We start from the raw sequence: 17740 nt of genomic DNA on the forward strand, positions 1-17740 counted from the left end.
AGAAATAGATAGATTTCTAGACTCTAAAAGTGTCAAACGGTATGGGGAGAGTATATGAGTATGGCATTGAGATAGAACTGCCATGATCATATTGAATGACTGAGTAGGATACTCCTGCTGCTATTTTTCTATGTTTCTATGACCGCCACCAACCACATCCATCTTCCTTTCTGCTAGTTATGACTCCAACCAGTGGTAAGTTTGCCCTTAATTTTCATTGACATCAGTTTTGCTAGAAACCTTTGATGCCACACTAGATCAAATGCTGCTTTGATGTCAAGGACAGTCACTCTCACCTCATGTCTGGAGGTCAACTCTTTTGTCCATGTTTGAACCAAGGCGTAATAAGGTCAGGAGTTGCGTCATCCTGGCAAAACCCAAACTGAGCGTCAGTGAGCAGGTTATTACTGAGTAAATGATGAAAGCATTGTTGATGATCCTGTACACCACTCTGCTGATGATCAAGAGTTAACTGATGGGGTGGCAATTGGCTGGGTTGGATTTGTCCTGTTCCTTGTGTACAGGACATACCTGGGAAATGTTCTATATTGCCACTTAAATGCCAGTGTAGTAGCTGCACTGTAACAACTTGGCTAGAGGCACAGCTAGTACTGGAGGGCAAGCCTTCAGTACTACTGTGGGAATGTTGTCGAGGCCTATAGCTTTTGCAGTATCAGGGCCTTCAGCCATTTCTTGACATGTGGAATGAATCAAATTGGCTGAAGACTGGCATACATGATGCTGGGGACCTCAGCAAGAGGCCAATATGGATCAACCTCTTGGCACTTCTGGCTGAAGATGATTGAAATGTTTCAACCTTGTCCTTTGCACTGATGTGATGGGTTCCCCCATCACTGAGAATGGGGGTATTTGTGGAGCCTCCTCCTCTTTATGTTATTGAATTGTTCACTACTATTTACAACTGCATGTGGCAGAACTGCAGAGCATTGAGCTGACCTTTTGCTTGTCTCCTACTCTGGTCACACCTTTCTCATCAAGGCTGATGGCATTAGGTCATTGGGACAGGAGGAAGCATGTTGGGCTTTGACTGGATGTGAACTGGGAGCGTCTTGAGCAAAGTCCCAACTTTCATATCCCCTTTCTCCATCTTTCCTCTCAATACACACCCACATTTCCCTGCTGACCAAGAGTTGAGGAACACTTTGCTGAACTTCCGTGAGGTAGTAAATAGACAGGGTGAGGTGGTGCTCCTCCACTCTAGTTAAAGTTACAGACTAACTGTGCAGGCCATTGATCAGGGCTGGCATTTAATAGGTTTCCCGTCATTCTCTGAAGGTGGTCACTCTTTCCATGTAGATGGACATCAACATCAACAGAAAGGCCTGAAGTATCACGGCACTCATGTTTATGAGGGATTAGTCCACTCTCTCTTCAGTGGTGCTCAGTGTCCCTGGAAATTCTGACAGAAGCTCGCACATTTTCAGTTGCTGCTTCAAATTGTTGTCCTCTTGGATGGCTCAGCATTTGTGTCAACTGAGCAGGACTTGGACTGTTCTGCACCTCTGACAGGGACTCTCCACTTCTGTCCCTGTTTCCAACACATGCTCCGACACACTTGTAACGCATGGCTCACCATGGAGGCTTTGCGTGTGTATCTGAGATGTAAATTATCTGTAAGTCATGTGACCGTGTTTCTTCAGAATGCGTGAAATACTTTGAGAACTCCTCGAGCTCTAACACCTACATCACATTTGAAGGGCTTGTGAGTGATGGAAGAAATTAATTAGAACATAAGGAAAGGGGTCAACGTCATCATTGTGCAGAGGGTCACATTTCAAAGAACAAAGATGTACAGCACAGGAACAGGCCCTTCGGCCCTCCAAGCCCGTGCCGACCATGCTGCCCGACTAAACTACAATCTTCTACACTTCCTGGGTCCATATCCCTCTATTCCCATCCTATTCATGTATTTGTCAAGATGCCCCTTAAATGTCACTATCGTCCCTGCTTCCACCACCTCCTCCGGTAGCGACTTCCAGGCACCCACTACCCTCTGTGTTAAAAAAAAAAAAAAAAAAAAAACTTGCCTCGTACATCTACTCTAAACCTTGCCTCTCTCACCTTAAACCTATGCCCCCTAGTAATTGACCCCTCTACCCTGGGGAAAAGCCTCTGACTATCCACTCTGTCTATGCCCCTCATAATTTTGCAGACCTCTATCAGGTCGCCCCTCAACCTCCGTCGTTCCAGTGAGAACAAACCGAGTTTATTCAACCGCTCCTCATAGCTAATGCCCTCCAAAGCAGGCAACATTCTGGTAAATCTCTTCTGCACCCTCTCTAAAGCCTCCACATCCTTCTGATAGTGTGGCGACCAGAATTGAACACTATACTCCAAGTGTGGCCTAACTAAGGTTCTATACAGCTGCAACATGACTTGCCAATTCTTATACTCAATGCCCCGGCCAATGAAGGCAAGCATGCCATATGCCTTCTTGACCACCTTCTCCACCTGTGTCGCCCCTTTCAGTGACCTGTGGACCTGTACTCCTAGATCTCTTTGACTTTCAATATTCTTGAGGGTTTTACCATTCACTGTATATTCCCTACCTGCATTAGACCTTCCAAAATGCATTACCTCACATTTGTCCGGATTAACCTCCATCTGCCATCTCTCCGCCCAAGTCTCCAAACAATCTAAATCCTGCTGTATCCTCTGACAGTCCTCATCGCTATCCGCAATTCCACCAACCTTTGTGGCGTCTGCAAACTTACTAATCAGACCAGTTACATTTTCCTCCAAATCATTTATATATATATACTACAAACAGCAAAGGTCACAGCACTGATCCCTGTGGAACACCACTGGTCACAGCCCTCCAATTAGAAAAGCATCCTTCCATTGCTACTCTCTGCCTTCTATGACCTAGCCAGTTCTGTATCCACCTTGCCAGCTCACCCCTGATCCCGTGTGACTTCACCTTTTGTACTAGTCTATCATGAGGGACCTTGTCAAAGGCCTTACTGAAGTCCATATAGACAACATATAGTATAGTTCCCGAAATGCTCCCCTACTGAAACATCTACCACCTGGCCGGACTCATTCCCCAATACCAGGTCCAGTACCGCCCCTTCCCTAGTTGGACTGGATACATATTGTTTTAAGAAGCCCTCCTGGATGCTCCTTACAAACTCTGCCCCGTTAAAGCCCCTGGCACTAAGTGAGTCCCAGTCAATATTGGGGAAGTTAAAGTCTCCCATCATCACAACCCTGTTGTTTTTACTCTTTTCCAAAATCTGTCTACCTATCTGCTCCTCTATCTCCCGCTGGCTGTTGGGAGGCCTGTAGTAAACCCCCAACATTGTGACTGCACCCTTCTTATTCCTGACCTCTACCCATATAGCCTCACTGCCCTCTGAGGTGTCCTCCCGTAGTACAGCTGTGATATTCTCCCTAACCAGTAGCGCAACTCCGCCACCCCTTTTACACCTCCTCTATCCCGCCTGAAACATCTAAATCCTGGAACGTTTAGCTGCCAATCCTGCCCTTCCCTCAACCAGGTCTCTGTAATGGCAACAACATCATAGTTCCAAGTACTAATCCAAGCTCTAAGTTCACCTGCCTTACCCGTAATACTTCTTGCATTAAACCATAAGCACTTCAGGCCACGTGACCCGCTGTGTTCAGCAACTTCTCCCTGTCTGCTCTGCCTCAGAGCCACACTGTCCCTATTCCCTAGTTCTCCCTCAATGCTCTCACCTTCTGACCTATTGCTCCTGTGCCCACCCCCCTGCCATACTAGTTTAAACCCTCCCGTGTGACACTAGCAAACCTCGTGGCCAGGATATTTAGATGCAACCCGTCCTTCTTATATAGATCACACTTGCCCCGGAAGAGCTCCCAGTGGTCCAGATAATGGAAACCCTCCCTCCTACACCAGCTGTTTAGCCACGTGTTTAGCTGCTCTACCTTCCTATTTCTAGCCTCACTGGCACGTGGCACAGGGAGTAATCCCGAGATTATAACCCTAGAGGTCCTGTCTTTTAACTTTCTGCCGAGCTCCCTGAACTCCTGCTGCAGGAGCTCATGTCCCTTCCTGTCCCTTCCTGCCTATGTTGTTAGTACCAATATGTACAACAACCTCTGCCTGTTTGCCCTCCCCCTTCAGGATGCCCTCTACCCGTTTGGAGACATCCTGGACCCTGGCACCAGGGAGGCAACATACCATCCTGGAGTCTCTTTCACGTCCACAGAAGCACCTATCTGTGCCCCTGACTATAGAGTCTCCTATTACTATTGCTCTTCTGCGCTTTGACCCTCCCTTCTGAACATCAGAGCCAGCCGTGGTGCCACTGCTCTGGCTGCTGCTGTTTTCCCCTGATAGGCTATCCCCCCCGACAGTATCCAAAGGGGTATACCTGTTCGAGAGGGGGACAACCACAGGGCATTCCTGCACTGACTGCCTGCCCTTTCTGGTGGTCACCCATTTCTCTGCCTGCATCTTGGGTGTGACCACATTTATATAACTGTGATCTATGACACTTTCCGCCACCTGCATGCTCCTAAGTTCATCCAATTGCTGCTCCAACCTAACCATGCGGTCTGTGAGGAGCTCCAGTTGGGTGCACTTTCTGCAGATGAAGCCATCCGGGACGCTGAAAGCCTCCCTGACCTGCCATATCTCACAGTCAGAGCACTGCACCCCTCTAACTGACATTGCGTCAATTAATTAGTAAATTAAAATTAAAAGTTAAAACATTTTTTTTTATAAAGTTACTGTTAACTATCTGTTTCCTAGCACTAGATTTCTACTATAAATGTGAAAGCTCAATATAGTACTCTCTGATCTCTGGCTTAGATACCCCTCTAAATTATAATTAAGTAATTATGTTTAATTAGTTACCAATGCTTAATTTTTTAATTTAGTGTAGATTCCCAACCAGCCACTCAGGTCACAGCTTTTCTGTGATGTGACTTCAGTTTCGCGCACCCGCCCCCCCTCCCCACACACACACAATTTGAAAAGGTAATAAAAGTAAAAATGAGTAAAAATCACTTACTTACCTTCTGAGGGTCTTAGATGTTCTCAGGTTCTCTCCCTGACAGAGACTGCTCCTCCTCCCCCGAACGGCTCCCGAAACTAGGCCGCGATCTTTTAAAATCTCCGCTCCGACTCGCAGCTCCCGCTCTTTTTAAATCTCCGTTATTGGATTTTTAAATTTCAGTTATTAGAGCAGCAGATACCTGGGAAAACCACCACCTTGAAGTTCCCCTCCATGTCACTCACCATCCTGACTTGGAAATGCTGTTCCTTCCCAATCGCCAGGTCAAAATCCTGGAACTCCCTGTCTAACAGCACTCTGGGTGTACCTGTACCTCAGGGAATGCAGCAGTTCAAGAAGGCAGCTCATCACCATCTTCTCAAGGGCAACTCAGGATGTGGAATAAAAATGCTGGTCTAGCCAGCGGCACCCACATCCCGTAAAATGAATTTTTAAAATAATAGTAACAGCTAATCAATATGACTAATTGTTCTATGTCATGTATTTTTCTTTATTCTTTTATGACATTATAGCATTGCTGGCAAGCTAGGTGAGCATTTGTTGTCTATTTCTAATTTCCCTTGAGAATGTGGTGGGTATTGACCTTCTTGAACTGCTGCAGTCCACGTGATGTAGGAACATCGACAGTGTTGTTAGGAGGGGAGTTCCAGGAATTTGACCCAGCAACCCAATGAAGGTATGGCGATCTCGTTCCAAGTTACGATGATGTGTGGCCTGGAGGGGAACTTGCAGATGGTAGAAACAAAGTTCCCATGGATCTGCTGCCCTTGTAGTTCTAGATTGTAGAGGCTGTGGGTTTGGAAATTGCGCCCCGGGATGCCTTTGCGGGTTTCAATAGCAGTGTGTTTTTGAAAACTCACCAGTATTCTTAGAAGTCCCCTGTACCAAAAAGGGCCGACATTCTAAATGGTGATCAGGGATTCTCACTCCCCGACTCCGATGCAAGCTTCAGTGGGTGCTATTCAGGTCAAACTATATTTTCAAGTTATCCCCCGGTATAACCCATCCCTTCACCGAAGATTTCATCTTCTTACCACTTAGTAGCATCGATCCTGGGTCCCGCATTGCTAAGTAAGTAAAGTAGATTAATAACCACTGTTTCAGGTTAAAACTTTTAAGTTATTTTATTATTATATATTTTTTCTCTTTTTAAAAGATGCAATCACTGTCTTTACAGAAAAGTAAAAAGATCTTGCTTCTGGATCCTTCTGGTTGGTTGAAGTGACCTTCAGGCCCAACTTGACAATCAATCTTCTTTACAGTCTGGTCTTCTTTAGATGTATTCGCTGGTTAGCTCAGTTGCTGTGTCCTATCTTTCCCATGTACCGAGCTGTGAGAGCTATCTCTGAGCTGACTCTGCCTACTTTTTAAATTCTAGTCTTCCTTAGATGTACTTAGCTATTTTAGCTCGGCTGCTCTGCCCTGTCTCTTTCCCATGACCGAGCTGACTGTAATCTGACTCTAGCTGCTTAGCTTGTTCCTTCTCTGCTTCTCCCTCTCTCCCTCTGAGCTCTGGTTCTGGGTAGTTCCTGCTTTGGTCTCTCGGTTTATATTCTCTTTCTAACAATTAAGTTTTTATAACGTTATTGTAAAGTAACTCTTTTTTTCTTTGATTGTCAAAAGTATCTTTGATCTAAACCTTCTAATCCAACTAAGTATTCATTTTCTCATGACTTCATCTCATAGATCAGGGGTGGGATTCTCCGACCCGCCGCCGGGTCGGAGAATTGCCGGGGGCTGGCGTGAATCCCGCCCCCACTGGTTGCCGAATTCTCCGGCACCGGATATTCGGTGGGGGTGGGAATCGCGCCGCGCCGGTTGGCGGGCCCCCTCCCGGCGATTCTCCGGCCCGCAATAGGCCGAAGTCCCGCTGCTGGAATGCCTGTCCCGCCGGCAAGAATCAAACCACCTATCTTATTGGCGGCGCAGGTGGGCTCCTGGCGTCCCGCGCATGCGCCACACGGCAAAGTCATTTCCGCGCCAGCTGGCGGGGCACCAAAGGCCTTTCCCGCCAGCTGGCGGGGTGGAAATCATCCGGCGCGGGCCTAGCCCCTCAAGGTGAGGGCTCGGCCCCTCAAGATGCGGAGAATCCCGCACCTTTGGGACGGCGCGATGCCGGACTGATTTGCGCCGTTTTTGGCGCCCGTCGGCAGACATTGCGCCAATTGCGGAGTATCCCGCCCCTGATTACATTGTTCAAAATGCTTTGACTTCAAGAGATGTTACTTTTAATTCCTGTCAATGATATAGTCTTATTTTCCAATTGTGTCCTCAGCTCAATTTTGACTTTGATTTTGGCTTTGAATTATGTTTCTCGTAGACTGATAGTCTCCAGTTTTCTTTAATTTACCTGGTATTAGCAAATTTTCACACCTCGAGTTCTCACCAAATTCAACTGAACCTCATCCATTCTTTTCCAGATCCTTACTAATATAGTTACTTTCAATGAAGGTGTGAGCCATTGATTTTGGCTTCATTCAAAATCCTGTTTGTCTTGTTTGCTAAGCCTGCTTGACCAAGGCTATCTGCATTTTACAATCCTGGTCTGGCAGCTGCTGTTAACCCTTTGTGGGATCTTTCCCTACATTCTCTCATGTTTCTCTCAGACCAGATATTGCCAGACTTCCATGTTTCAAATGACACATCGTTCCATATTTTCAGTAACAAGTGTGATCTGTAATTCTGCCACTACATATCGAGGACAGACACATCACAAACGACCAGGTGCTCTACTGATTTCAACAGCCTCCTCCTTCATTTAAAAAAAAAAAATGTTTATTCAAATTTTCCAACAACATTTTTAACAAACCCCCCCTCCCCCCATAACAAAAAGAAAGAAACACAAACACAAGTCAAAAATTATACAAAACTTATACATTGGGTTTCCCCATATACAGTGATCCCCCCCCCCCATATGACATTCAAAGGTACCCGTAGGGAAGCCCCCTTTCCCCCCCCCCCCCCCCGAAAGAGAGCCCCCCTCTCCTCCCCCACCCTTGGGTTGCTGCTACTGACCTCCTAACGCTCCGCGAGATAGTCTAGGAACGGTTTCCACCGCCTGAAGAACCTCTGCACAGACCCTCATAGGCAAACCTTATCCTCTCCAGCTTAATGAACCCTGCCATGTCATTTATCCAGGCTTCCACACTGGGGGGCTTCGCGTCCTTCCATAATAGCAAGATCCTCCACCGGGCTACCAGGGACACAAAGGCCAGGATACCGGCCTCTTTCGCCTCCTGCACGCCCGGCTCGTCCGTTACCCCAAAAAATGCCAACCCCCAACTCGGCTTGACCTGGACTTTCACCACCATGGACATAGTCCTCGCGAAACCCCTCCAAAACCCATCCAGTGCCGGGCATGACCAGAACATGTGGACGTGATTCGCCGGGCTTCCCGAGCACCTCCCACATCTCTCCTCCACCCCAAAGAACCTACTCTACCTCGCCCCTGTCATATGCACTCGGTGAGTAACCTTGAATTGTATTAGGCTGAGCCTGGCGCAAGAGGAGTAAGAATTAACCCTACTCAGGGCATCAGCCCACAGACCCTCATCTATCTCCTCCCCAAGTTCCTCCTCCCACTTGCCCTTTAACGCCTCTACCGAGGCATCCTCCTCTTCTTTCAGCTCCTGGTAGATCGCCGAAACCGTGCCTTCTCCAACCCATACACTCAAAATCACCCTGTCCTGAGTCCCCCTGTGCTGGGAGCAGCGGGAATTCCCTCATCTGCCGCCTCACAAACGCCCTCACTTGCATATACCTGAAAGCATTTCCGGGGGGTAACCCAAACTTCTCCTCCAGCGCCCCTAGGCTCGCAAATGTCCCATCTATAAACAGGTCCCCCATTCTTCTAATCCCTGCCCGATGCCAGCTCCGAAACCCCCCATCCATCCTTCCCGGGACGAACCGATGGTTCTCCTGAATCGGGGACCAAACCGAGGCTCCCACCTCGCCCGTGTGTCTTCTCCACTGCCACCAGATCTTCAACGTCGCTGCCACCACCTTGTCGACGAGAGCGGCAGTGTTGCCGTCGCCAGCCCCTCAGGCTCGTGCCCACACAGGACGCCATCTCCAACCTCTTCCGCGCCGCCCCCTCTCCCTCCATTACCCACTTACGGATCATCGCCACATTGGCAGCCCAATAATAGTCGCACAAATTCGGCAGAGCCAGCCCTCCCTGTCCCTACTACGCTCCAGAAACACTTTCTTTACCCTCGGGGTCTTATTTGCCCACACGAAACCCATGATACTCCTACGTACCCGTTTGAAAAAGGCCTTGGGAATCATAATGGGAAGGCACTGGAACACAAAGAGAAACCTCGGGAGGACCATCATTTTAACCGACTGCACCCTGCCCACTCGCGAGAGTGGCAGCACATCCCAACTTTTGAAATCCTCCTCCGTCTGCTCCACCAACCGCGTCAAATTGAGTTTGTGCAGGGCCCCCCAACTCCCAGCCACCTGGATCCCTACGCACTGAAAGCTCCTTTCCGCCCTCTTCAACGGCAGGTCGTCTATCCCCTTTCCCTGGTCCCCTGGATGTACCACAAAGGGCTCACTTTTCCCTACATTGAGCTTATACCCCGAGAAGTCCCCAAACTCCCTTAGGATCTGCATGACCTCCGCCATCCCCTCCACTGGATCTGCCACATACAGCAACAGGTCGTCCGCATACAGCGACACCCGATGCTCCTCTCCCCCTCACACCAGTCCCCTCCATTTCCTGGTCTCCTTAGTGCCATGGCCAGAGGCTCAATTGTCAATGCAAACAGCAAGGGGGACAGGGGGCACCCCTGCCTCGTCCCTCAGTACAGCCGAAAGTACTCTGACCTCCGCCGATTCGTAGCCACACTCTCCACCGGGGCTCTATATAGCAACCTGACCCAGCTGATGAACCCCTCCCCGAACCCAAACCTCCGCAGCACTTCCCAAAGATACTCCCACTCCACCCGGTCGAAGGCCTTCTCCGCGTCCATAGCTGCCACTACCTCCGCTTCTCCCTCCACCGAGGGCATCATAATCACATTAAGGAACCTCCGCACATTAGTGTTTAGCTGCCTGCCCTTTACAAATCCCATCTGGTCCTCATGAATCACCCCCAGGACACGGTCCTCAATTCTCGTAGCCAGCACTTTTGCCAGCAACATAGCATCCACATTGAGGAGCGAGATCGGTCTATATGACCCACACAGCAGTGGGTCCATGTCCCGCTTCAGGATCAGGGAGATCAGCACCCCGGACATTGTCGGGGGCAAGGTCCCCCCCTCCCTTGCCTTATTAAAAGTCCTCACTAGCAACGGGCCTAGCAGGTCCACGTATTTCCTGTAAAACTCGACCAGGAACCCATCTGGCCCCGGGGCCTTCCCCGCCTGCATGCTCCCTGTGGTGTTGGGCGTTCTGACACACAGATGAGCCAACACAGTTGTATTTGGTACAACGCTGTTTTATTCAAACTTATTATCTACAGTTTTGCTTTGATACTCTGCACGTGGGGACTCCCTGTCTGTGATGTTAAAACAGGTCTTGTCGTTGTCCTTGTCCCCAGATCTACTGTCCACCAGGTGTCGGGTTTGTCCTTTTATACTGTCCCTGTCTTTGTCTGTGATTGGTTGTGGTGTTGCGTGTTCTGATTTGTCTGTTGGTGTGTCTATCATGGTGTGTGTGTTTGAATATCATGACATCCCCCCTTTTTACAAAGATATGTGCCTACGTGGTTATAAATATAATCGTGTCGTGAGTGCATCTAAGAGTGTGTGTATGTGTTGTGTACAGCATGTGCATATGACGTTACTATTTACATGGGGCGATGTCGGGTGCGTCACGCTAACGAGGTTGTACCATAACAAAACATGAATGCGAAAAAAAACTTTGAATAGTGGTCCGGTCAAAAGATATCTGGAACGATAAACAACAACAGGTTATAATACAGTAGTTTTTAACTTTTTAAACGTATGAACAGTGTTATAAGTCCAGTCTAATGGGTGTGCGACGAATTCGGGTTGACCATTAGGGTGGCACTCCACTCATCAGCCGGATTGATGGCGTTGACCCTGTTTACATCGATGACGGAAACCCGGAAGGCATCCTGGTCATCTGCATCATTTAGCTGGAAGTCTTGATGCGTGGGTTGGACGGTCCTGACGTGTCTGCGAGGTTGTCGGAGATGTGTAGGATCCATGGGTTGAGCCGCACGACAGTAGGCAGCATAGTGGCCCATCTTGCCACATCGGAGGCACTGTCGGTTTTTAGCAGGACATTGCCCTTTTAAGTGTACAGCTCCACAGTTGCCGCACGTCATGACATCACGGCGTTCGTTGCCCCACTGCGCATGCGCAGTGCGATCTTGCATTGGGCGCGCCTGCGCGGTGCGTCCCTCGATGTTGCCGTTGGTTTTGGCGCGCACAAGCGCGGGAGACCGCGAAAAGCGCGGGAAGCGGCCGCTCTCGTCGGGGCCGCGGGTCGGGAGATAATCGATGGCCTGGATGCGTTCGGCATCGTGGGCGGCTTGGCTTGCCGATTCGACGGCTGGGGACCCCCTCCGTGCCAATTCGGACGCCTGAAATCGGGCAAAACGGCTGGTTGCATTCTCGTGGAGGACACAGGCTTCCACTGCAGACGCTAAGGTGAGGCTTTTGATTTTAAGAAGCTGCTGGCGTAGGCCACTGGAGGCAATGCCAAAAACAATCTGGTCCCTGATCATGGACTCTGAGGTGTTGCCGTAACCGCAGGACTGTGCCAGAATTCAGAGGTGCGTCAAACAGGGTTGAAAAAGCTCCTCCTTACCTTGCAGGCGTTGCTGAAAGAGATATCTTTCAAAACTTTCATTCACTTCAACATTAAAGTGCTGGTCTAGCTTGAGGATGACTGTGTCATACTTGGATTGGTTTTCACCTTCTTCGAACACCAGTGAGTCGAAGACATCGATGGCGTGCTGACCTGCGTAGGAGAGGAGCATTGCAATCTTTGTTTCATCCGAGGCACTCTGTTTCTCGTTGGCTCGGATGTACAGGTCGAATCGCTGCTTGAAGAGCTTCCAATTGGTACCAAGGTTCCCCACGACTTGCAACGGCTGCGGTTTATTGGTGAGGTCCATGTCCAGAATGGCAGGTTAGTCGGCAGGTATCGATCCACTCCTGTACCATGTGGTGTTGGGCGTTCTGACACACAGATGAGCCAACACAGTTGTATTTGGTACAACGCTGTTTTATTCAAACTTACTATCTACAGTTTTGTCTTGATACTTTGCACGTGGGGACTCCCTGTCTGTGATGTTAAAACAGGTCTTGTCATTGTCCTTGTCCCCAGATCTACTGTCCACCAGGTGTCGTGTTTGTCCTTTTATACTGTCCCTGTCTTTGTCTGTGATTGGTTGTGGTGTTGTGTGTTCTGATTTGTCTGTTGGTGTGTCTATCATGATGTGTGTGTTTGAATATCATGACACTCCCCAATCCTTTAACCAGCTCCTCCAGCCCAATTGGCGCCCTTAAAACAGCCACCTCCTGTTCCTCCACCCTCGGGAACTTCAGCTGATCCAAAAATCGTCACATCCCCTCTTCCCCCGCTGGGGGCTCAGATCTGTACAGATCCCCATAGAAGTCCCTAAGTACCTTGTTTATTCTCACCGCACTCCGCACCGTATTCCCCCCGGTATCCTTAACTCCACCTATCTCCCTCGCTGCCTCCCTCTTACGAAGCTGGTGTGCCAGCATCCGATTCGCCTTCTCCCCATACTCATACGTCGCCCCCTGCGCTTTCCTCCAATGTGCCTCAGCTTTCCCTGTGGTCAACAGGTCGAACTCTGTCTGGAGGTTCCGCCGCTCCCTGAGTAGTCCCTCCTCGGGGGCCTCTACATATCTGCTGTCCACCCTTAAGATCTCCCCCACCAACCTCTCCCTCTCCCTGCCCTATCTCTTTTTCCTGTGGGCCCTGATGGAGATTAACTCTCCCCTGACCACCACCTTCAGCGCCTCCCAGACTACCCCCGCCTGCACATCCCCGTTGTCATTGGCCTCCAAATATCTTTCAATACACCCGCGCACCCGCCCGCACACCTCCTCATCCGCCAATAATCCCACATCTAGACACCACAGCGGGCGCTGGTCCCTTTCCTCTCCTAACTCCAGCTCCACGCAGTGCGGGGCGTGGTCTGAGATGGCTATGGCCGAATACTCCATTCCCTCCACTTTCGGGATTAGCGCCCTACTCAAAATAAAAAAATCTATCCGGGAATAGGCTCTATGGACGTGGGAAAAGAAGGAAAATTCCCTGGCCAGCGGCCTGACAAACCTCCATGGATCCACTCCCCCATCTGGTCCATAGACCCCCTAAGCACCTTGGCCGCAGCCGGCCTCTTACCCGCCCTGGCCCTAGACCGATCCAGTGCTGGGTTCGGCACCGTGTTGAAATCCCCCCCCCCCCATTATCAAGCTTCCTACCTCCAGGTCTGGAATCCGACCCAGCAAGCATTTCATAAATCTGGCATCATCCCACTTCGGTGCATATACATTTACCAGTACCACCCGCACCCCCTGCAACCTACCGCTCACCATCACATATCGACCTCCATTATCCACTGCAATATTCATTGCCTCAAACGACACCCGCTTCCCCACCAGTATTGCAAACACTCTGTTCTTCGCATCCAGCCCTGAATGGAATACCTGTCCTACCCATCCCTTTCTCAGCCTAACCTGATCTGCCACCTTCAAATGTGTCTCCTGGAGCATAACCACGTCTGCCTTCAGTCCCTTTAAGTGCGCGAACACTCGCGCCCTCTTGACCGGCCCATTCAGGCCCCTCACATTCCAAGTTATCAGCCGGATTGGGGGGCTTCCCCCCCCCCCCCCCCCCCCCCCCCCCCCGCCGACTAGCCATCTCCTTTTCTAGGCCAGCCACGTGCCCGCGCCTCCCACACCCTCCAATCCCCCAGACGGCGGACCCCCGTCCCGACCACCTCTCCTACTTCCAGCTCCCCTTTGGCCAATGCAGCAGCAACCCTATACCCCCCCTCTTCCCCCCCCCCCCCCCCCGCTAGATCCACATCTAGCCCTTTTTGCTCCCCCCATAACACTCCCGTAAGTCAGCTGACTCCTGCTGACCCCGGCCTCTCCCGCCATTCCATCGACCCCCCCCAGTATGAGAATCCCCCCTCCCTCTCCCTGGCAGTCAGTGTGCGCTCCTCTCCAGCACCGCCCATGCCCCCACCCCCGTCCTTCCCTAGCGCGGGAAAAAGCCCGCGCTTTCCTGAGCCGGCCCCGCCCCCTCTGGCGCAGCTCCTTTTGCGGCCTTCCCCAAATTCCCCATCCCCGGGCCTCCACTCTCCCTCTTCCTTCATGGGGGGTCTGCCCCTCCAACACCGACGCCCACACTCTCCCACAGTCTCCCCATCAAATCCCTTCACCCATCCCCATCCAGCACCCAAACCAAAGGAACATTCCCTAAACGATATAAACACCATATACACAGTAAACATCCCCCCCCCCACAACAAACCCTCAATTTGAGTCCAACTTTTCAGTCTGTGTAAAGCTCCATGCCTCATCAGGCGTTTCGAAATAGTGGTGCCGATCCTGGAACGTGACCCACAATCGCGTTGGCTGCAGCATACTGAACTTCACCCCCTTTCGATGGAGCACCGCCTTAGCCCGATTGAAACCAGCTCTCTTCTTAGCCACCTCTGCACTCCAGTCCTGGTAGATTCGGATCTCCGTATTCTCCCACCTGCTCTTTCTTGGCCCATCTCAGGACACACTCTCTGTCCATAAAGCGGTGAAACCTCACCACTACGGCCCTTGGCGGCTCGTTGGCCTTGGGTCTCCTTGCTAGGACCCGGTGAGCCCCATCTAGCTCCAGAGGCCTCGGGAAGGCTCCCGCGCCCATCAGCGAATTGAGCATCGTGCTCACATATGCCCCAGCATCGGGCCCCTCCACTCCTTCGGGGAGACCCAGAATCCGAAGATTCTTCCTCCTCGACCTATTCTCCAGGTCCTCAAATCTTTCCGCCCACCTCTTGTGCAGCGCCTCGTGCTCCTCCACCTTCACCGCCAGGCCCAAGATCTCGTACTCGTTCTCCGAGGCTTTTTGCCGCACCTCCCGGATCGCCGCCCCTTGGGCCTTCTGGGTCTCCACTAGCTTCTCAATCGCCGCCTTCATTGGTGCCAGCATTTCGGTTTTCAGCTCCTCAAAGCAGTGTTTAAGAAACCCCTGCTGCTCCTGCGACCACTGCGCCCATGCTGCTTGGTCTCCACCCGCCGCCATCTTGTTTTTTCTCCCTCTCACTTTTCGCTGCTCCAAGATCACTTTTTTCACCGTTCCACTCCTGGTCCAATCCATATAATGTCGGGGGGACCTTGCTGTCACCTTCCCACACTGGACGCCGTCGAACAATTGCCATTGTGGCCCCTCTAGGGAGCCCAAAAGTCCGTTCCTGGCGGGTGCTGCCGAACGTGCGACCTACCTAAACATAGCCGCAACTGGTAGTCCAGCCTCCTCCTTCATGATAGTCAGGTAAAAAAATGACTGGAAGGCCATCCCCTGTACCTTTATGTATCTTTGGAGTTCTGCGCTCACTTCTGTGAGAAGAGAACAAGCAGAGTTACGAGTGTGAGAAATGGATTGTGTGAAGATGAAGGTAATACAATGATAACATTTGTGGAGGGTGGCGTTTTAAAATTCGTTTCCGGGATGTGACCATCACTGGCTGGTCAGCACTTATTGACCATCCCCAATTGCCCTTGAGAAGGTGGTGGTAAGCTGCCTTCTTGAACCGCTGCAGTCGTGTGGTATAGATACATCTACTGTGCTGTCAGAGAGGGAGTTCCAGGATTTGGATCCAAAACTGTGAGGTGTGGTTCTGAGATAGCAATAAAATGTGGACGAGTGACACTGTTGGCTGTTCAGATGGGGATGTGAGTTGTTGCCTGGAGAGAGAGGAATGAGTGTAGCAGCAATTTGTGTGGTCTGAGGATTGCTGCACGCAGGTAAAGGCTGGGGAAGTTGGAGTTTGGGGATTGGCACCTGAAAGTGAGATGTCATTCATTTTTACTGCGCTGATGAGGCCATTGAAGCTCTTTCAGTGCTGTATCCAACTGCATGGCCATCATACATCTGCTGCTGACCTTCTCATCTATTTTGAGTCAAGTCCATTTTGTTTGCGAGACTGGTGTTTTTCTCCATTCTGCTGTGAACAATATTTCTCTTCTGGCCCTCACAGCCTGCAGTATGATCTCCAGGGATGCCTCGGGGAAGCATGGACTACCTTCCCATGTTACGCCTCCAACATTCATGCTTTATCTATCTTCTTTCATTGATCTGCGATGCAGCTATTCTGATCCCTGCTGGGATCTCTTTAAATAACGATCCTTCAGCTGCCAGGTCTGGCTGAATTCAAAAGCTACAGCAAAGTCCACTCCATGATCTTTTGAGTTTTTTTCACCCAGTGCCAGTCCCCACCCTACTGCAAACGGGTCTAGAAGTTAAAGTTTTTGCCCCTTGAATTGCAAACCGTTCATTTGAGTAATAAAGCAATTCAGCATTTCCAATTCTGACCACTCCAATATTCTGAACAAAATAAACTGCCTACATCTATGAAATTTAATGTATTTAATGCACTTGATGTACTTGAAAACTTGAGAATGTGGTTTGTACATGGAATGAACATAACAGTAAATTGCTGCAGACACTTTCTATTTTACCCATTACTTGATAGTCTTGTCATATTTATATTTAATGTGAAAGACTAAACTAAGATTAGTCTATACAATTTTACAGGCAAAATCCTGTGATCAGAAAACATCATTACAAGCAAAGTGACTATGAACAGAGGTAAGAAATGTTGAAATGCAAGAGAAGAACAAAGAACATTACAGCACTGGGACCGGCCCTTCGGCCCACCAAGCCTGCACAGATCCAGATTCTTTATTTAGACCTCCTACTTATTGCCCAAATGATCTGTATCCCTCCATTCCCTCCCCCCCCCCCCCCCCCCATTTATGTGTCTATCAAGATACATCTGAAATGTTGCTATTGTGCCTGCCTCCACCATCTTCACTAGCAACGCATTCCAGGCACCACCCTCTGCATGAAAAACTTTCCACGCACATCTTCCCTAAACTTTCCACCTCTCACCTTGAACCTGTGCCGCCTTCTAATTTAGTCTTCCACTCTGGAAAAGTTTCTGACTATTCACCCTGTGAAACCTCTCATAATTTTGTAGACATCAATCAGTTCTCCCCTCAGCCTCTGTCTTTCCAATGAAAACATTCCAAGTTTATTATTCAAACTCTCCTCATAGCTAACAGCCTCCAGACCAGGCAACATCCTGGTACACCTTCTTTGCATTCTCTCCAACACATGCATATTCTTCTGGTAGTGTGGGTGACCAGAACTGCCCTCAATATTCTAAATGTGGTGTCATGTGAGAGTATCTTTTAAGACATGGATGTTTAAGCAATGTACCTTTAAGGAAACAGTGATGTCAGAGAGTGGGTGGAGCTGAGGTCGGGTCAGCCATTTTGCAGTTTAGTTTTTCAGTTTTAAAAAGCAGCTTGTGTGTCTGTGTTTCCAGAGAGCTGCAGTTTTAAAAAGCAGCTTGTGTGTGTCTGTGTGTTTCCAGAGAGCTGCAGTTTGGAGAAAAAGAGCTTGGAGAGTGTCTGTGTTTGCAGTGAGCTGGATCTCTGCCATGAAAGACTATCTCTGGATCATTTGTGTGATTTAAAC

Source organism: Scyliorhinus torazame, chromosome 7 (genome assembly GCF_047496885.1).
Source record: "Scyliorhinus torazame isolate Kashiwa2021f chromosome 7, sScyTor2.1, whole genome shotgun sequence".
Taxonomy (NCBI): Eukaryota; Metazoa; Chordata; class Chondrichthyes; order Carcharhiniformes; family Scyliorhinidae; genus Scyliorhinus; species Scyliorhinus torazame.